Source organism: Zea mays, chromosome 2 (genome assembly GCF_902167145.1).
Source record: "Zea mays cultivar B73 chromosome 2, Zm-B73-REFERENCE-NAM-5.0, whole genome shotgun sequence".
In the NCBI taxonomy this organism is placed as follows: Eukaryota; Viridiplantae; Streptophyta; class Magnoliopsida; order Poales; family Poaceae; genus Zea; species Zea mays.
Genome location: NC_050097.1, coordinates 178,899,176 through 178,917,271, shown reverse-complemented (window position 1 = coordinate 178,917,271; position 18,096 = coordinate 178,899,176).

Below are 18,096 nucleotides of genomic sequence, written 5' to 3'. Positions count from 1 at the left end.
GATGATGTTCCGACGGCCGCAACGCGCATGATGGCGATAGGTGATGTGCGACCACAGGAACAACAAGAGCAAGATCAGCCATCTTCCTCCACTATGGTGCATCCTCCAACTCAAGACGGTGAACAGGTACCTCAAGAAGAGGGAAAGGATCAAGGGGGAGCACAGGAAGAACAAGTGATGGAGGAAGAAGCACCACAGGTCCCTCCAACTCAAGTCCGAGCGACGATCCAAAGAAATCACCCCGTCGATCAGATTCTGGGTGACATAAGCAAGGGAGTAACAACTCGCTCACGTTTAGCTAATTTTTGTCTCTTCTATTGAGCCTTTCATGGTAGAAGAGGCCTTGCATGATCTGGACTAGGTGTTGGCCATGCAGGAAGAGCTCAACAACTTCAAGAGGAATGAAGTTTGGAGCCTGGTGCCACGTCCAAAGCAAAATGTTGAGGGAACCAAGTGGGTGTTCCGCAACAAGCAAGATGAGCACGGGGTGGTGACAAGAAACAAGGCTTGACTTGTGGCAAAATGTTATGCCCAAGTCGCAGGTTTGGATTTCGAGGAGACTTTTGCTCCTGTGGCTAGGCTAGAGTATATTCGAATTCTATTAGCCTATGCCGCTCATCACTCTTTCAGGTTGTTTCAAATGGATGTGAAGAGCGCTTTCCTCATTGGGCCAATCAAGGAGGAGGTATACGTGGAACAACCCCTGGCTTTGAGGATGACAGGTACCCCGATATGACACCCCAGTGTCACCTAGGGTTTCTCCCAAGTGCTAACCCAAGAACCATCATTTTATGTGAACCAAATTAAGCATGAGCATCAAATTGACTTAAGAATAAAGGATCCACTAATTTTATACTTAAAAGCATCATGTTCAAAACAAATGAGTTTTTCAAAAGGGCAAAATGTTGAAACCCTAATAACAATCCTAATTGAGCTCTAAAAGCAAAATTTAAGAGAAAAGGCAAAAGAGTATGAAAAATGTAGAATCATGTCTTGGGCCAAATATAAACATTGAAGTATATTTAATAAGCAACAATAAAGATTGAGGAAGCTTGGCCAAAATAATTTAAATAAAACCCCAAGCAAGCTTCTCAAGTGGGGACTCAATAGGGAATTCTGAATTTCAGAATTCTGAATTTCAGACCTTGAGCCAAAGATCAAGCGTGTTCACCTTGATCCCTAGCTCAAATCCTAATGACCCCATTGACAAAAACGTGTCTCATTAACCCCTCTGTCGCATGCCAGAAGATGGCATTGGGACGTGATCCCTAGACACGACAAAACCTTGGATTTGCCTCGGGTTTGAGCAGAGAGACAGACCGGATTTCCGGGCTCCAAATCTCTGAAACCAGTAGGCAAAATCCTATGACCCCCACAAAAGATCGGTAGCTTGTAGGGAGGAGAAGAGGTTTTGTGCACTGACCAAGGCGAGAGCAGGCTCGGATGAGTGACCACACGCGCCAGGACTTGGGCAGAACGAACAGGCACACGTGTTCGACCCTGGTCGGCAAGCCGGCGCTCGCCCAACCCACGCACGCGCTCGCGCCAGCGTTCAGTCAAGTCCGTCGCGCGCCCTTGCCCTCGGTCGTGCCCCCCCGCGCCTATAAAGCCTCCCCAGGCGTGTCTCATCCCACCCCGTGCTCACCTTCGCTGGCCAGACGCCCCTCTTTAGCTCCGGCGAGCTCTTTTCCGCCCGCCATTGCCGCCAGAGCCTCGGCCACCGTGGCCAACCCACTCCAGTCACTTCCAAGCCACGCCAGCCGCTCGGTTAGCTTCACCATTAGCTTGTGAAGCTTTCCCAGCCCTCGGACCCGGCAGAACTTCACCGGAAGGCCAAGATCTCCATCACCGGACTTCGGTCGCCCGCCTGCGCGCGTAGACCGAGCAATCCGGTGAGCCGTTCTTCAATTCCTCGTGCACACCCCTTCCTTGATCCCTGGTGAAGCTCTCTGACCCATTTGATTGGTCAATTGTGCCCTGGATAGGCCGGACTCCTCGCCGCCGACGAGCTCCCCCGCCTGCGCACGTGAACCGGCCGACTCTGACCATCCCCGACGGCGACCCGCATATCGCCATGACCCTCAGGACCTCCCCTACACCCTCGGCCACCTCACCGGAGCAGTCTCGCCGCCGGTAAGCCCCTCCGCCCTTTCTTCCGCCGCGGGTACTGTTTAAATTGGGGGAAGAACCTCGTGTTAGGATTAGGAGAATCCAGGGGGTTTTCTGAACTGTCAGTGACACATTTGAATAGTAGCCCGAGGACTAGTCTGTGAGGAAAATTAAAAACACCCGCCAGGGACCCCGTTGCAAAGTAGTTTTCCATTTAATCATTTTTGTTTAAATGTTTTTAATGAACAGAGAACTTAGAAAATTCATAACTTGAAGAATACTTAACCAAAAATTGTCAAACCAATTTTGCTGGATTGTAAATATTATGGACTATCAATTAAAAATGCTAAACCCCATGCCTTCTGTTCTAAATTTTAGAGTTTAGAATTAAATACAGAAACTAACCAAACCTTGTTTAATTAAGGAAAATTAGTTATGCTTCTGTGCTAAACTTAAGAAAATTTGTAGATGTTCGAACCCCATTTAAACACTGTTTAAAAATAGTAAGAACCCTAGTATTGAAAAATTTAGTGGGGATATCTATTAAAAGTCATTTTGCCCAAAACTTAGGAAAATCAGAAAGACCTTAGAAATTAGTGACCAGTGGATGAAATTATTTTTCCTAGTCTACCTAAGTAACAGAGAACCTAGGAAAAATAGAAAGACCTCTAGTCCAGAACAGATTCAAAGTGAAATGTTTTATTTAGCATTATTCCAACTAGAAAACAATTATTAGAATTATAAAATCAGACCCAAAGTTATTAATAAAAATTCAGTGAACTTGTGATCACTAAAACCCCACTGCAAAAATAATGAACACCCCAGCTTATCATTTTAAGTAGGGTAAACAAATAAAACTTGATGATTAGTCATATTTTGAATAAATCATTAGTAACCCAAAATAATGCAATAATGGGCAAATAAAATTTTGCTAGGTCACTAATGAAATAGGCCACCATAGAAAAATACAAACCCATTGGAAAGATGCAAAATAATACCTATTGCCAATATTTTATGAAAAAGACCATCTAATCCAAATAATTCCTACCACCCCTTCCTTTAAGCAAAAAGATGCTAAACTTCAGAATGATTGCTCTTGCGCAAAATAGAAGCTAGGAAAAATCAGAAATCTGTTGTTTGATATTTTTTCAAATATAGTGGTAGTAGATAGCACCCCTTTGGCTAGAAACTTGGGAAAACATAATAAAATAACTGGTAAGTATTAATGGCTAGAAAATTTTGCCAAGTCATGTTATAACATCTAAATACCAGCAAAAATAAGTATTAGAAAATTTCTCACTATTAAATGGTAATTGTAGTTCAAATCACCCCTTCTGTCCTAAAATTTGGTAATTTTGTCCAGAGGAAACTATTCACTTTTTGAACCCCAAATTTTGAGACAGAGAATTATACACCAGTAATAAGCCACTGTAATTTTTACATAATTTTTGGAAATTTATTAAGACAGCTTGTAGTTCAAACCCACTCCAAAAAACATAAAGAGAATAAAGGGAAAGAAAGAAAAGATAAACCTCGCCCCAATAAGTCTAACTTGAAATCTTAACAATTCTCACTAAAACTTTAAAAAGAATTCAGTGGAACACCAAAATGAACTTACCACTTAGATTAACCGAGTATGATCTAAAATACTAAGTATACCACCAAAAATCTTTAGTAGCAAGATTAAACTCTATCTGATTTAAGTGGATCATTCACCACCAAAGTTTAATTGCTAAAGCACATATCATATCATGCATGTATCTTACTCATTGCATTCATTAGATTGTAATCTCGCTGACGGAGAGTACGTGCTCATCCCCGAGCAAGGAACTGTCCAAGAGGAGGACCAGGAGCCAGCTCCCGAGGCTGCTATCGAGGATCTCCTCGCAGCCCAGCTATTGAAGGCAAGCCCCGGTTTTATGCATAACCGTATTATTATATGCTACTTTACTACACTTAATGCTTGTAGGATTGTAATGTGCACTTAAGTGTAGGAGTTGCTTGAAACCTCTAGTTGCATGAACTTAGGATTCCTTTTTGAGATGGATACTAGTATGCTAGGTCGAGTAGCTGCTATGCTAATCAGGATCTCGGTAGAAGTCGAGTGATTTTTTTAGCACTCGCGCGAGGTCAGGAATTGATTGTATTCATCTTGATAACGGGATCTATGTTAGTCTATGGACTTGGATCCAGGGAGGATTCCTTGTCCATGAGACGGGAAAAAGGAATTAAGGATTAATGTGTGGATAACCGAGTCAAGCTTTTGAACGAACTAAGCACATATCGGGAAATATGGTAACCGGTAAACCTAGTACCTGAGTGAAGCCGGGCGCGGACTTTATCCCTCATGCGACCTGAGACTAGGTCTCCCATGCTAGCTATGGTGGGTACAAGAGCGGTCACTACACGGCGGCGGCCGGGGTCAGTGGAGCATTGTATGCCAAGGCGGTGAGGCCTGGACGCGAACGGGGAATCAATGGGGACGGTTGACATGTGTGGGGTCGGAGTACTCTGACATGTCGTGTGTTTAGGTTTACCTTGCAAGGATAAAACTCGATTCGAATCGTCTGCTTCTCGCAGCTAATGAGACTGCTTGACCCCTTGTACTACATTGAGTAAGAAGTGAAATGAGGTTACATGAGACAATTTGTTGATTGAACTAAATGCTTGTTACCATGTATGCTTAGAAGGAGCAAACTTAGCTAAAATAATGATACTAGAATTTGAAAGGCTAAGAATTGATTTTAGAAACAGCTAGTGCTTTTTGGCAAACCAAACCCCTCAGCCAAACAGCTGCATGGTCTAGAGGTAGAGGAGTAGATTCCTCACACCGGGTAAGTCTAGCTGAGTATTAGCATACTCAGCCTTGCTTGTGGCATAATTTTGCAGGTACGCTGCAGGATATGGTTGATGGTGTGACTTGGCCTACCACCCTGCCGCCGGGTTGGACGGTCGAGTGGGATGTTGCTCCGGCAGGAGAGGAGCACGAGGAGTAGTGGGCTAGGCCTTGCCCATTCCCTCGCTATCGACGACATCGATTATCCGCTGCATCTTATTTTATGAACTCTTATCCGCCAATTGAAAAACTCTGATCTATGTAATAATTCAATACTTAAATTGAGGTTTCCTGTTTTATTGTATTTCTTCTATGACTCACCTTCGAGTGAGATTGTGGAATTTGATCCTGGATGAAGTGGCTCCATCAGACTAGATCTGAGGGACTGACGGGTTATTCCGATTTAAGTGTGTTACAGCCCTTGAGGCGTGACTTAGGCACTTAAGCTGGAATAATTCGGGTGGTTCCGCCACACCCGACCATGTGTTCAAGCTCTCTAAGGCTCTCTATGGACTTAAGCAAGCCCCACGAGCATGGTATGAATTCCTTAGAGGTTTCTTAATTGCTAATGCTTTCAAGGTTGAGAAAGACGATCCCACTCTTTTTACTAAGACTTGTGATGGTGATCTTTTTGTGTGCCAAATTTATGTCGATGACATAATATTTGGTTCTACTAACCAAAAGTCTTGTGAGGAGTTTAGCAGGGTGATGACTCAAAAGTTTGAGATGTCGATGATGGGTGAGTTGAACTAATTCCTTGGGTTCCTGAAAGGGAAATGAGCCCTTGGGCCATTTCTAAGTATTTTGGTGATTAAGTGTCCAACACAAGTGCCTAAGTATTAAATTGTGCCAAGGACTCAAGAAGTGCAAATCAAGATTAAAGGTATGTTTCTAGACTTAGGGTGTGTTTGGTTTGACTTTTGGCTTTGGCTTTTGTCCCCCTAAAAGCCAAAAGCCAACCAAAGGGGTGGATCCAGAAAGTAGCTTTTTCTAAAAGCCGACTTTCTCGTAGTGCAAATCTGAAAGCACCCGTGGACCTGCTTTTAGTGGCTTTTCGGATGGAACTGTGAAAACATATATCGAAGAATTTTTAACGACTTTTAGTGGTTTCCACCAAATGATTTTTAGCTTTTTAACAGCTTACAGACTAAAGCAGCTTTTTCCACAGCTCACAGCCCACAGCAGCTTTTTTCACAGCCACAGCCCAACCAAACAGACCCTTAGTACACTGTTTTGAAGACTAATGTATTGTGTCTAAGTGCTAGAAACAGGAGAAACAATTATGGAGAAGTTGGCCATGTACAGCCAAAGGACTGCTCGGTCTGGGTGCACCGGACTGTCCGGTGGTGCACCGGACAGTGTTTGGTGTGCCAGGCTGACTCTGGTGAAAAGGCCGCTCTCGGGAATTCGCCGGCGGCGTACGGCTATAATTCACCGGACTATCCGGTGAGCCAACAGTCGGTCGGGCCAACGGTCGGCCGCGTAATCCGCGCGCGACGCATGGTCGAGCCAACGGTCAGAAGGGGGCACCGGACTGTCCGGTGCGCCAACGGCTCTGGATCTTCAACGGTCGGCTGCGCCACAGAAGGAAAGAAATCCGCACCGGACAGTGTCCGGTGGTGCACCGGACTGTCCGGTGCGCCAGGCGACTGAAGGCAAGATTTGCCTTCCTGGAATGCTCTCAACGGCTCCTAGCTGCCTTGGGGCTATAAAAGGGACCCCTAGGCGCATGGAGGAGAATACCAAGCATTCTCTAAGCATTCCTAAGCACCAAGACTCCAATTCCGCGCATTCGATTCTTTGTGATAGCAACTAGAGCTCCATTTGAGTAGAGAACTCTTTGAGTTGTGTTGAGAGCTCGTGTTGTGACTTGTGTGCGTGTTGTTGCTCTGATTTTGTGTCTTGTGTGTGTTGCTCATCCCATCCTTACTTCCGTGCTTCTTTGTGAACATCAAATTGTAAGGGCGAGAGGCTCCAAGTTGTGGAGATTCCTCGCAAGCGGGATATAGTAAACAAAGCAAAACACCATGGTATTCAAGTGGGTCTTTGGACCGCTTGAGAGGGGTTGAGTGCAACCCTCGTCCGTTGGGATGCCACAACGTGGAGTAGGCAAGTGTTGGACTTGGCCGAACCACGGGATAAACCACTGTGCCATCTCTGTGTTGATCTTCTTGTGGTTATTGTGTTGTGCAAGAACTCTTCTCTAGCCACTTTGCTTTATTGTGCTAACTCTTAATCAAAGTTTTGTGGATTAAGTTTCAAGTTTTTACAGGATCACCTATTCACCGCCCTCTAGGTGCTCTCAATTGGTATCAGAGCCGTTCTCTTCACGAAGGGACTAATCGCCCGAAGAGATGGATCCTAAGCGCAAGGGGATGGTGGTCAATGATAAGGAGAAGGAGTCCTTCGTCAATGATCCAAAGGATGACAAGCCTACTGACTCGGGCGTGAGTCACAAAAGAAAAGACGGGAAGAAGAAGAAAACGAGGCGCATCAAGGAGATCGTCTACTACGACGACAGCGACGAGTCCTCTTCTTCCCAAAAGGACGACGACAACTACGAGAAAAAGAAAACGGTCAATTCAAACTTTTCTTTTGATTATTCTCGTATTCCGCAAAGTACAAATGCTCATTTACTCTCCATTCCACTTGGTAAACCTCCTCATTTTGATGGAGAGGACTACGGATTTTGGAGTCACAAAATGCGTAGTCACTTGTTCTCTCTCCATCCAAGCATATGGGAGATAGTAGAGAGTGGAATGCAATTTGATAGTACTGATAGTCCCATATTTATCAATGAGCAAATTCACAAAAATGCACAAGCTACTACTGTTCTTCTAGCATCATTGTGCAGGGATGAATACCATAAGGTGAGCGGCTTGGATAACGCCAAGCAGATCTGGGACACCCTCAAGATCTCGCATGAGGGGAACGATGTCACCATGCTCACCAAGATGGAGTTGGTGGAGGGCGAACTTGGGAGATTTGCAATGATCAGGGGAGAGGAGCCAACCCAAACGTACAACCGGCTCAAGACCCTCATCAACAAAATAAGGAGCTATGGAAGCTCACGATGGACGGATCACGACGTAGTCCGCCTAATGCTAAGGTCTTTTACTGTCCTTGATCCTCATCTTGTAAACAATATTCGTGAGAATCCCAGGTACACCAAGATGTCGCCCGAAGAAGTACTTGGGAAGTTTGTAAGCGGGCGGATGATGATCAAGGAGGCAAGATACGTCGACGATGCATTGAATGGCCCAATCCATGAGCCTCAAGCCATTGCTCTCAAGGCAACGAGTAGCAAGGAGGCGCTACCTAGCAAGGTGGCACAAGTTGAGGCGGCAGGGCTAAATGAGGAAGAGATGGCCCTCATCATCAAGCGCTTCAAGACGGCGCTAAAGGGCCGCAAGGAGCATCCCAACAAGAACAAGACGAAGGGGAAGCACTCCTGCTTCAAATGTGGTAAGATTGGTCATTTTATCGCTAAATGTCCCGATAATGAGAGTGACCAGGAAAAGAAGAGTGGAAAGTGGGAAAAGAAGAACTACAAGAAGGCAAAGGGCGAGGCACATCTTGGAAAGGAGTGGGATTCGGATTGCTCCTCGTCCGACTTCGACAACGAAGGACTCGCTGCTACCGCCTTCAACAAATCATCCCTCTTCCCCAACGAGCGTCACACATGCCTCATGGCGAAGGAGAAGAAGGTATGTACTCGAAAGTCTACTTATGCTTCTTCTAGTGATGATGAGTCTAGCGATGATGAAATAGATTATTCTAGTTTGTTCAAGGGCTTAGATAGAACTAAAATTGATAAGATTAATGAATTGATTGATGCTTTGAATGATAAGAATAGATTGTTAGAAAAGAAAGAGGATCTTTTGTATGAAGAACATGATAAATTTGTAGAGGCACAAAAATCTCTTGCTTTAGAAGTTAAAAGGAATGAAATGCTTTCTTGTGAACTATCTACTTGCCATGAGACAATTTCTAGTTTAAAAAGCGTTAATGATGATTTGAATGCAAAACTAGAAGTAGCAAATAAATCTAACTCTTGTGTAGAACATATTGTGATTTGCAATAGGTGTAAAGATTTTAATGTTGATGCTTGTAGTGAACACCTAGTTTCTATTGCAAAGTTAAATGATGAAGTGGCTAGTCTTAATGCCCAACTTAATACTAGCAAGAGTGAATTTGACAAACTAAAATTTGCAAGGGATGCCTACACTATTGGTAGACACCTGAAAGGGAATTAGGCTTACACCTAGTTCCTAAATAATTTTGGTGGTTGAATTGCCCAACACAAATATTGGACTGACTAGTTTGCTCTAGTGTATAAGTTATACAGGTGCAAAAGGTTCACATCTAGCCAATAAAAAGACCAAGTGTTGGATTCAACAAAGGAGCAATAAGGCAACCGAGGGCACCTCTGGCTGGAGGCACCGGACTGTCCGGTGTGCACCGGACAGTGTCCGGTGCGCCCGTAGACTTCGTTTTCTACCCTTCGCCAGAGGACTTCGACTTCAACCCTTCGCCCTCGGGAATTCGCGGAGGCCGGCGCGCTATAATTCACCGGACTGTCCGGTGTGCACCGGACATGTCCGGTGCGCCAACGAACCGCGGCCTCCGGAACTCGCCAGCCTCGGGTTCGCGCGGCAGCCGCTCCGCTAAAATTCACCGGACTGTCCGGTGTGCACCGGACTGTCCGGTGAACCACGGAGCAACGGCTACTTCTGCGCCAACGGTCACCTGCAAGCGCATTTAATGCGCGATCTGCGCGCGCAGTCGGCAGGCGCGCCCATACCGATGCACCGGACAATGAACAGTTCATGTCCGGTGTACACCGGACATCCAGGCGGGGCCACATGTCAGAGCTCCAACGGTCAGAATCCAACGGCAACGATGACGTGGCAGGGGGCACCGGACTGTCCGGTGTGCACCGGACTGTCCGGTGCGCCATCGAACAGAGAGCTCCCAGCAACGGTCACTTTTGGTGGTTGGGGCTATAAATACCCCAACCACCCCACCATTCATTGCATCCAAGTTTTCCACTTCTCAACTACTACAAGAGCTCTAGGCATTCAATTCTAGACACATTCAAAGAGATCAAATCCTCTCCAATTCCACACAAAGCCCTAGTGACTAGTGAGAGTGATTTGCCGTGTTCATTTGAGCTCTTGCGCTTGGATTGCTTCTTTTCTTTCTCACTTATTCTTGAGATCACAACTCCATTGTAATCAAGGCAAGAGGCACCAATTGTGTGGTGGCCCTTGCGGGGAAGTTTTGTTCCCGACTTTGATTAGAGAAGAGAAGCTCACTCGGTCCGTGGGACCGTTTGAGAGAGGGAAGGGTTGAAAGAGACCCGGCCTTTGTGGCCTCCTCAACGGGGAGTAGGTTTGCAAGAACCGAACCTCGGTAAAACAAATCTCCGTGTCTCACTTGCTTATTCGCTTGGGATTTGTTTTGCGCCCTCTCTCGCGGACTCGTTTATATTTCTAACGCTAACCCGGCTTGTAGTTGTGTTTATATTTATAAATTTCAGTTTCGCCCTATTCACCCCCCCCTCTAGGCGACTATCAATTGGTATCAGAGCCCGGTGCTTCATTAGAGCCTAACCGCTCGAAGTGATGTCGGGAGATCACGCCAAGAAGGAGATGGAGACCGGCGAAAAGCCCACTACAAGCCACGGGAGCACTTCATCGGAAGAGTCCCGCACCAAAAGGAGGGAGAAGAAGAAGAGCTCCTCCAACAAAGGGAAGGAGAAGAAATCTTCTTCTCACCACAAAGAGAAGAAGGAAAAATCTTCTTCCCACAAGCCGCATCGGAAAGGCGACAAGCACAAGAGGATGAGGAAGGTGGTCTACTACGAGACCGACACCTCATCAACATCGACCTCCGACTCCGATGCGCCCTCCGTCACTTCTAAGCGCCAAGAGCGCAAGAAGTATAGTAAGATCCCCCTACGCTACCCTCGCATTTCCAAACATACACCTTTACTTTCCGTCCCATTAGGCAAACCACCAACTTTTGATGGTGAAGATTACGCTAGGTGGAGCGATTTAATGCGATTTCATCTAATCTCGCTCCACAAAAGCATATGGGATGTTGTTGAGTTTGGTGCACAGGTACCGTCGGTAGGGGATGAAAACTATGATGAGGATGAGGTGGCCCAAATCGAGCACTTCAACTCACAAGCAACGACAATACTCCTCGCCTCTCTAAGTAGAGAGGAGTATAACAAAGTACAAGGGTTGAAGAGCGCTAAGGAGATTTGGGATGTGCTCAAAACCGCGCACGAAGGAGATGAGCTCACCAAGATCACCAAGCGGGAAACGATCGAGGGAGAGCTCGGTCGGTTCCGGCTTCGCAAAGGGGAGGAGCCACAACACATGTACAACCGGCTCAAGACCTTGGTGAACCAAGTGCGCAACCTCGGGAGCAAGAAGTGGGATGACCACGAAGTGGTAAATGTTATTTTAAGATCTCTCATTTTTCTTAATCCCACTCAAGTTCAATTGATTCGTGGTAATCCTAGATATACTAAAATGACCCCCGAGGAAGTTATCGGGCATTTTGTAAGTTTTGAGTGCATGATAGAAGGCTCGAGGAAAATCAACGAGCTTGGCGACCCATCCGAAGCCCAACCCGTTGCATTCAAGGCAACGGAGGAGAAGAAGGAGGAGTCTACACCAAGTAGACAACCAATAGACGCCTCCAAGCTCGACAATGAGGAAATGGCGCTCGTCATCAAGAGCTTCCGCCAAATCCTCAAGCAAAGGAGGGGGAAGGACTACAAGTCCCGCTCCAAGAAGGTTTGCTACAAGTGTGGTAAGCCCGGTCATTTTATTGCTAAATGTCCTATATCTAGTGACAGTGACCGAGGCGACGACAAGAAGGGGAGAAGAAAGGAGAAGAAAAGGTACTACAAGAAGAAGGGCGGCGATGCCCATGTTTGTCGGGAATGGGATTCCGACGAAAGCTCAAGCGACTCCTCCGACGACGAGGACGCCGCCAACATCGCCGTCACCAAGGGACTCCTCTTCCCCAACGTCGGCCACAAGTGCCTCATGGCAAAGGACGGCAAAAAGAAGAAGGTTAAATCCAACTCCTCCACTAAATATGAATCTTCCAGTGATGATAATGCTAGTGATGAGGAGAATAATTTGCGTATTCTCTTTGCCAATCTTAACATGGAGCAAAAAGAAAAACTAAATGAATTGATTAGTGCTATTCATGAAAAGGATGATCTTTTGGACTCCCAAGAGGATTGTCTAATTAAAGAAAACAAGAAACATGTTAAGGTTAAAAAGGCTTATGCTCTAGAAGTAGAAAAATGTGAAAAATTGTCTAGTGAGCTAAGCACATGCCGTGAGATGATTGACAACCTTAGAAATGAAAATGCTATTTTAAATGCTAAGGTTGATTCACATGTTTGTAATGTTTCAATTCCCAATCTTAGAGATGATAATATTGACTTGCTTGCTAAGATTGATGAATTGAATGTATCTCTTGCTAGTCTTAGATTAGAGAATGAAAATTTGATTGCTAAGGCTAGAGATTTTGATGTTTGCAATACTACCATTTCCGACCTTAGAACTAAGAATGAAATGTTGCATGCTAAGGTTGTAGAACTTAAATCTTGCAAACCCTCTACATCTAATGTTGAGCATGTATCTATTTGCACTAGATGTAGAGATATTGATGTTAATGCTATTCTTGATCATATGGCTTTAATTAAACAACAAAATGATCATATAGCAAAACTAGATGCTAAAATCGCCGAGCATAACTTAGAGAATGAAAAATTTAAATTTGCTAGAAGTATGCTCTATAATGGGAGACGCCCTGGCATCAAGGATGGCATTGGCTTCCAAAGGGGAGACAATGTCAAACTCAATGCCCCTCCAAAGAACTTATCTAACTTTGTTAAGGGCAAGGCTCCCATGCCTCAGGATAACGAGGGTTACATTTTGTACCCTGCCGGCTATCCTGAGAGCAAAATTAGAAAGATTCATTCTAGGAAGTCTCACTCTGGCCCTAATCATGCTTATATGTATAAGGGTGAGACATCTAGTTTTAGGCAACCAACCCATGCTAAGTTGCCTAAGAAGAAAATTCCTAATGCATCAAATGATCATGCCATTTCATTTAAAACTTTTGATGCATCTTATGTGCTTACTAGCAAATCCGGCAAGGTAGTTGCCAAATTTGTTGGGGGCAAACACAAGGATTCCAAGACTTGTGTTTGGGTACCCAAAGTTCTTGTATCTAATGCCAAAGGACCCAAAACAGTTTGGGTACCTAAAGTCAAGAACTAAAATTGTTTTGTAGGTTTATGCATCCGGGGGCTCAAGTTGGATACTCGATAGCGGGTGCACAAACCACATGACAGGGGAGAAAAGGATGTTCTCCTCATATGAGAAAAACCAAGACCCCCAACGAGCTATCACATTCGGGGATGGAAATCAAGGTTTGGTCAAAGGACTTGGTAAAATTGCTATATCTCCTGACCATTCTATTTCCAATGTTTTTCTTGTTGATTCCTTAGATTACAACTTGCTTTCTGTTTCACAATTATGTCAAATGGGCTACAACTGTCTTTTTACTGATGTAGGTGTCACCGTCTTTAGAAGAAGTGATGATTCAATAGCATTTAAGGGTGTGTTAGAGGGTCAGCTATACTTAGTAGACTTTGATAGAGCTGAACTCGACACATGCTTAATTGCTAAGACTAACATGGGTTGGCTCTGGCACCGCCGACTAGCCCATGTTGGGATGAAGAATCTTCATAAGCTTCTAAAGGGAGAGCACATTTTAGGATTAACAAATGTTCATTTTGAGAAAGACAGGATTTGTAGCGCATGCCAGGCAGGGAAGCAAGTTGGAGTCCATCACCCACACAAGAACATCATGACGACCGACAGGCCGCTTGAGCTACTCCACATGGATCTATTCGGCCCGATTGCTTACATAAGCATCGGCGGGAGTAAGTATTGTCTTGTTATTGTGGATGATTATTCTCGCTTCACTTGGGTATTCTTTTTACAGGAAAAATCTCAAACCCAAGAGACCTTAAAGGGATTCTTGAGACGAGCTCAAAATGAGTTCGGCTTAAGGATCAAGAAAATAAGAAGCGACAACGGGACGGAGTTCAAGAACTCTCAAATTGAAGGCTTCCTTGAGGAGGAGGGCATCAAGCATGAGTTCTCCTCTCCCTACACGCCACAACAAAATGGTGTAGTGGAGAGGAAGAATCGAACTCTATTGGACATGGCAAGAACCATGCTTGATGAGTACAAGACACCGGACCGGTTTTGGGCCGAAGCGGTCAACACCGCCTGCTACGCCATCAACCGGTTATATCTTCACCGAATCCTCAAGAAGACATCATATGAACTCCTAACCGGTAAAAAGCCCAACATTTCATATTTTAGAGTTTTTGGTAGCAAATGCTTCATTCTTATTAAAAGAGGTAGAAAATCTAAATTTGCTCCTAAAACTGTAGAAGGCTTTTTACTTGGTTATGACTCAAACACAAGGGCATATAGGGTCTTTAACAAGTCCACTGGACTAGTTGAAGTCTCATGTGACGTTGTGTTTGATGAAACTAACGGCTCTCAAGTAGAGCAAGTTGATCTTGATGAAGTAGGTGAAGAACAGGCTCCATGCATAGCGCTTAGGAACATGTCCATTGGGGATGTGTGTCCTAGGGAATCCGAAGAGCCTCCAAATGCACAAGATCAACCATCATCCTCCATGCAAGCATCTCCACCAACTCAAAATGAGGATGTGGCTCAAGTTGATGAAGGGCAAAATCAAGAAGATGAGCCACCTCAAGATAATGGCAATGATCAAGGGGGAAATGCAAATGATCAAGAAAAGGAGGATGAGGAAGAACCAAGACCGCCACACCCAAGAGTCCACCAAGCAATCCAACGAGATCACCCCGTCAACACCATCCTCGGCGACATTCATAAGGGGGTAACTACTCGATCTCGGGTTGCTCATTTTTGTGAACATTACTCTTTTGTTTCCTCTATTGAACCACACAGGGTAGAGGAAGCTCTCCAAGATTCGGATTGGGTGGTGGCGATGCAAGAGGAGCTCAACAATTTCACGAGGAATGAGGTCTGGCATTTAGTTCCACGTCCTAACCAAAATGTTGTAGGAACCAAATGGGTCTTCCGCAACAAGCAAGATGAGCATGGTGTGGTGACAAGGAACAAAGCTCGACTCGTAGCCAAAGGGTATTCACAAGTCGAAGGTTTGGATTTCGGTGAAACCTATGCACCCGTAGCTAGGCTTGAGTCAATTCGCATATTATTGGCCTATGCTACTTACCATGGCTTTAAGCTCTATCAAATGGACGTGAAAAGTGCCTTCCTCAATGGACCGATCAAGGAAGAGGTCTATGTTGAGCAACCTCCCGGCTTTGAAGACAGTGAGTACCCTAACCATGTCTATAGGCTCTCTAAGGCGCTTTATGGGCTCAAGCAAGCCCCAAGAGCATGGTATGAATGCCTAAGAGATTTCCTTATTGCTAATGGCTTCAAAGTTGGCAAGGCCGATCCTACACTCTTTACTAAAACTCTTGAGAATGACTTGTTTGTATGCCAAATTTATGTTGATGATATTATATTTGGGTCTACTAACGAGTCTACATGTGAAGAGTTTAGTAGGATCATGACACAGAAATTCGAGATGTCGATGATGGGGGAGTTGAAGTATTTTCTAGGATTCCAAGTCAAGCAACTCCAAGAGGGCACCTTCATTTGCCAAACGAAGTACACTCAAGACATTCTAAACAAGTTTGGGATGAAGGATGCCAAACCCATCAAGACACCCATGGGAACTAATGGGCATCTCGACCTCGACACGGGAGGTAAGTCCGTGGATCAAAAGGTATACCGGTCGATGATTGGTTCATTGCTTTATTTATGTGCATCTCGACCGGACATTATGCTTTCCGTTTGCATGTGTGCAAGATTCCAATCCGACCCTAAGGAATCCCACCTTACGGCCGTAAAACGAATCTTGAGATATTTGGCTTATACCCCTAAGTTTGGGCTTTGGTACCCTCGGGGATCCACATTTGATTTACTTGGTTATTCGGATGCCGATTGGGCGGGGTGCAAAATCAATAGGAAGAGCACATCGGGGACTTGCCAGTTCTTGGGAAGATCCTTGGTGTCTTGGGCTTCAAAGAAGCAAAATTCGGTCGCTCTTTCCACCGCCGAAGCCGAGTACATTGCCGCAGGACATTGTTGCGCGCAATTGCTTTGGATGAGGCAAACCCTGCGGGACTACGGTTACAAATTAACCAAAGTCCCTTTGCTATGTGATAATGAGAGTGCAATTAAAATGGCCGACAATCCCGTCGAGCATAACCGCACTAAGCACATAGCCATTCGGTATCATTTTCTTAGGGATCACCAACAAAAGGGGGATATCGAGATTTCTTACATTAATACTAAAGATCAATTAGCCGATATCTTTACCAAGCCACTTGACGAACAATCTTTTACCAGACTTAGGCATGAGCTCAATATTCTTGATTCTAGAAATTTCTTTTGCTAAGCTTGCACACATAGCTCATTTGAATACCTTTGATCATATCTCCTTTATATGCTATGACTAATGGGTTTTCAAGTCTATTTCAAACCAAGTCATAGGTATATTGAAAGGGAATTGGAGTCTTCGGCGAAGACAAAGGCTTCCACTCCGTAACTCATGCTTCGCCATCACTCCGAGCAACTCTCTATTCCTTGGGGAGAAATGAGCATCAAAGAAAAGGACTTCATCCTTGGAGGAGAGAGTAAAAGCTCAAAAGCAAAAGGACCGGACTTCATCTTTGGTATAATCTTAACTCGTTACTTATGACCAAAGGGGAAGAAATTACTTAAAGGGCTCTAATGATTCCGTTTTTGGCGATTCATGCCAAAAAGGGGGAGAAATGAGCCCAAAGCAAAAGGACCGCACCACCACCACCAAATTCAAAAACTTAGTGCTTTCCAAAAGTCTTTATCATTTGGTATCCTATTGTGTTCAAAAGGGGGAGAAAGTAGTATTTCAAAAATGGTATATCAAAACCCTCTTGAACACTAAGAGGTGGATCTCTTTTAGGGGGAGTTTTGTTTAGTCAAAGGAAAAGCATTTGAAATAGGGGGAGACAATTTCAAATCTTGAAAATGCTTTGCAAACTCTTTTTCATGTACCTTTGACTATTTGCAAAAGATCTTTGAAATGGATTTACAAAAAGAATTTGCAAAAACAAAACATGTGGTGCAAACGTGGTCCAAAATGTTATATAAGAAAGAAACATTCCTTGCATATCCTGTAAGTAGTTATATTGGCTCAATTCCAAGTAACCTTTGCACTTACATTATGTAAACTAGTTCAATTATGCACTTCTATATTTGCTTTGGTTTGTGTTGGCATCAATCACCAAAAAGGGGGAGATTGAAAGGGAATTAGGCTTACACCTAGTTCCTAAATAATTTTGGTGGTTGAATTGCCCAACACAAATATTGGACTGACTAGTTTGCTCTAGTGTATAAGTTATACAGGTGCAAAAGGTTCACATCTAGCCAATAAAAAGACCAAGTGTTGGATTCAACAAAGGAGCAATAAGGCAACCGAGGGCACCTCTGGCTGGAGGCACCGGACTGTCCGGTGTGCACCGGACAGTGTCCGGTGCGCCCGTAGACTTCGTTTTCTACCCTTCGCCAGAGGACTTCGACTTCAACCCTTCGCCCTCGGGAATTCGCGGAGGCCGGCGCGCTATAATTCACCGGACTGTCCGGTGTGCACCGGACATGTCCGGTGCGCCAACGAACCGCGGCCTCCGGAACTCGCCAGCCTCGGGTTCGCGCGGCAGCCGCTCCGCTAAAATTCACCGGACTGTCCGGTGTGCACCGGACTGTCCGGTGAACCACGGAGCAACGGCTACTTCCGCGCCAACGGTCACCTGCAAGCGCATTTAATGCGCGATCTGCGCGCGCAGTCGGCAGGCGCGCCCATACCGATGCACCGGACAATGAACAGTTCATGTCCGGTGTACACCGGACATCCAGGCGGGGCCACATGTCAGAGCTCCAACGGTCAGAATCCAACGGCAACGATGACGTGGCAGGGGGCACCGGACTGTCCGG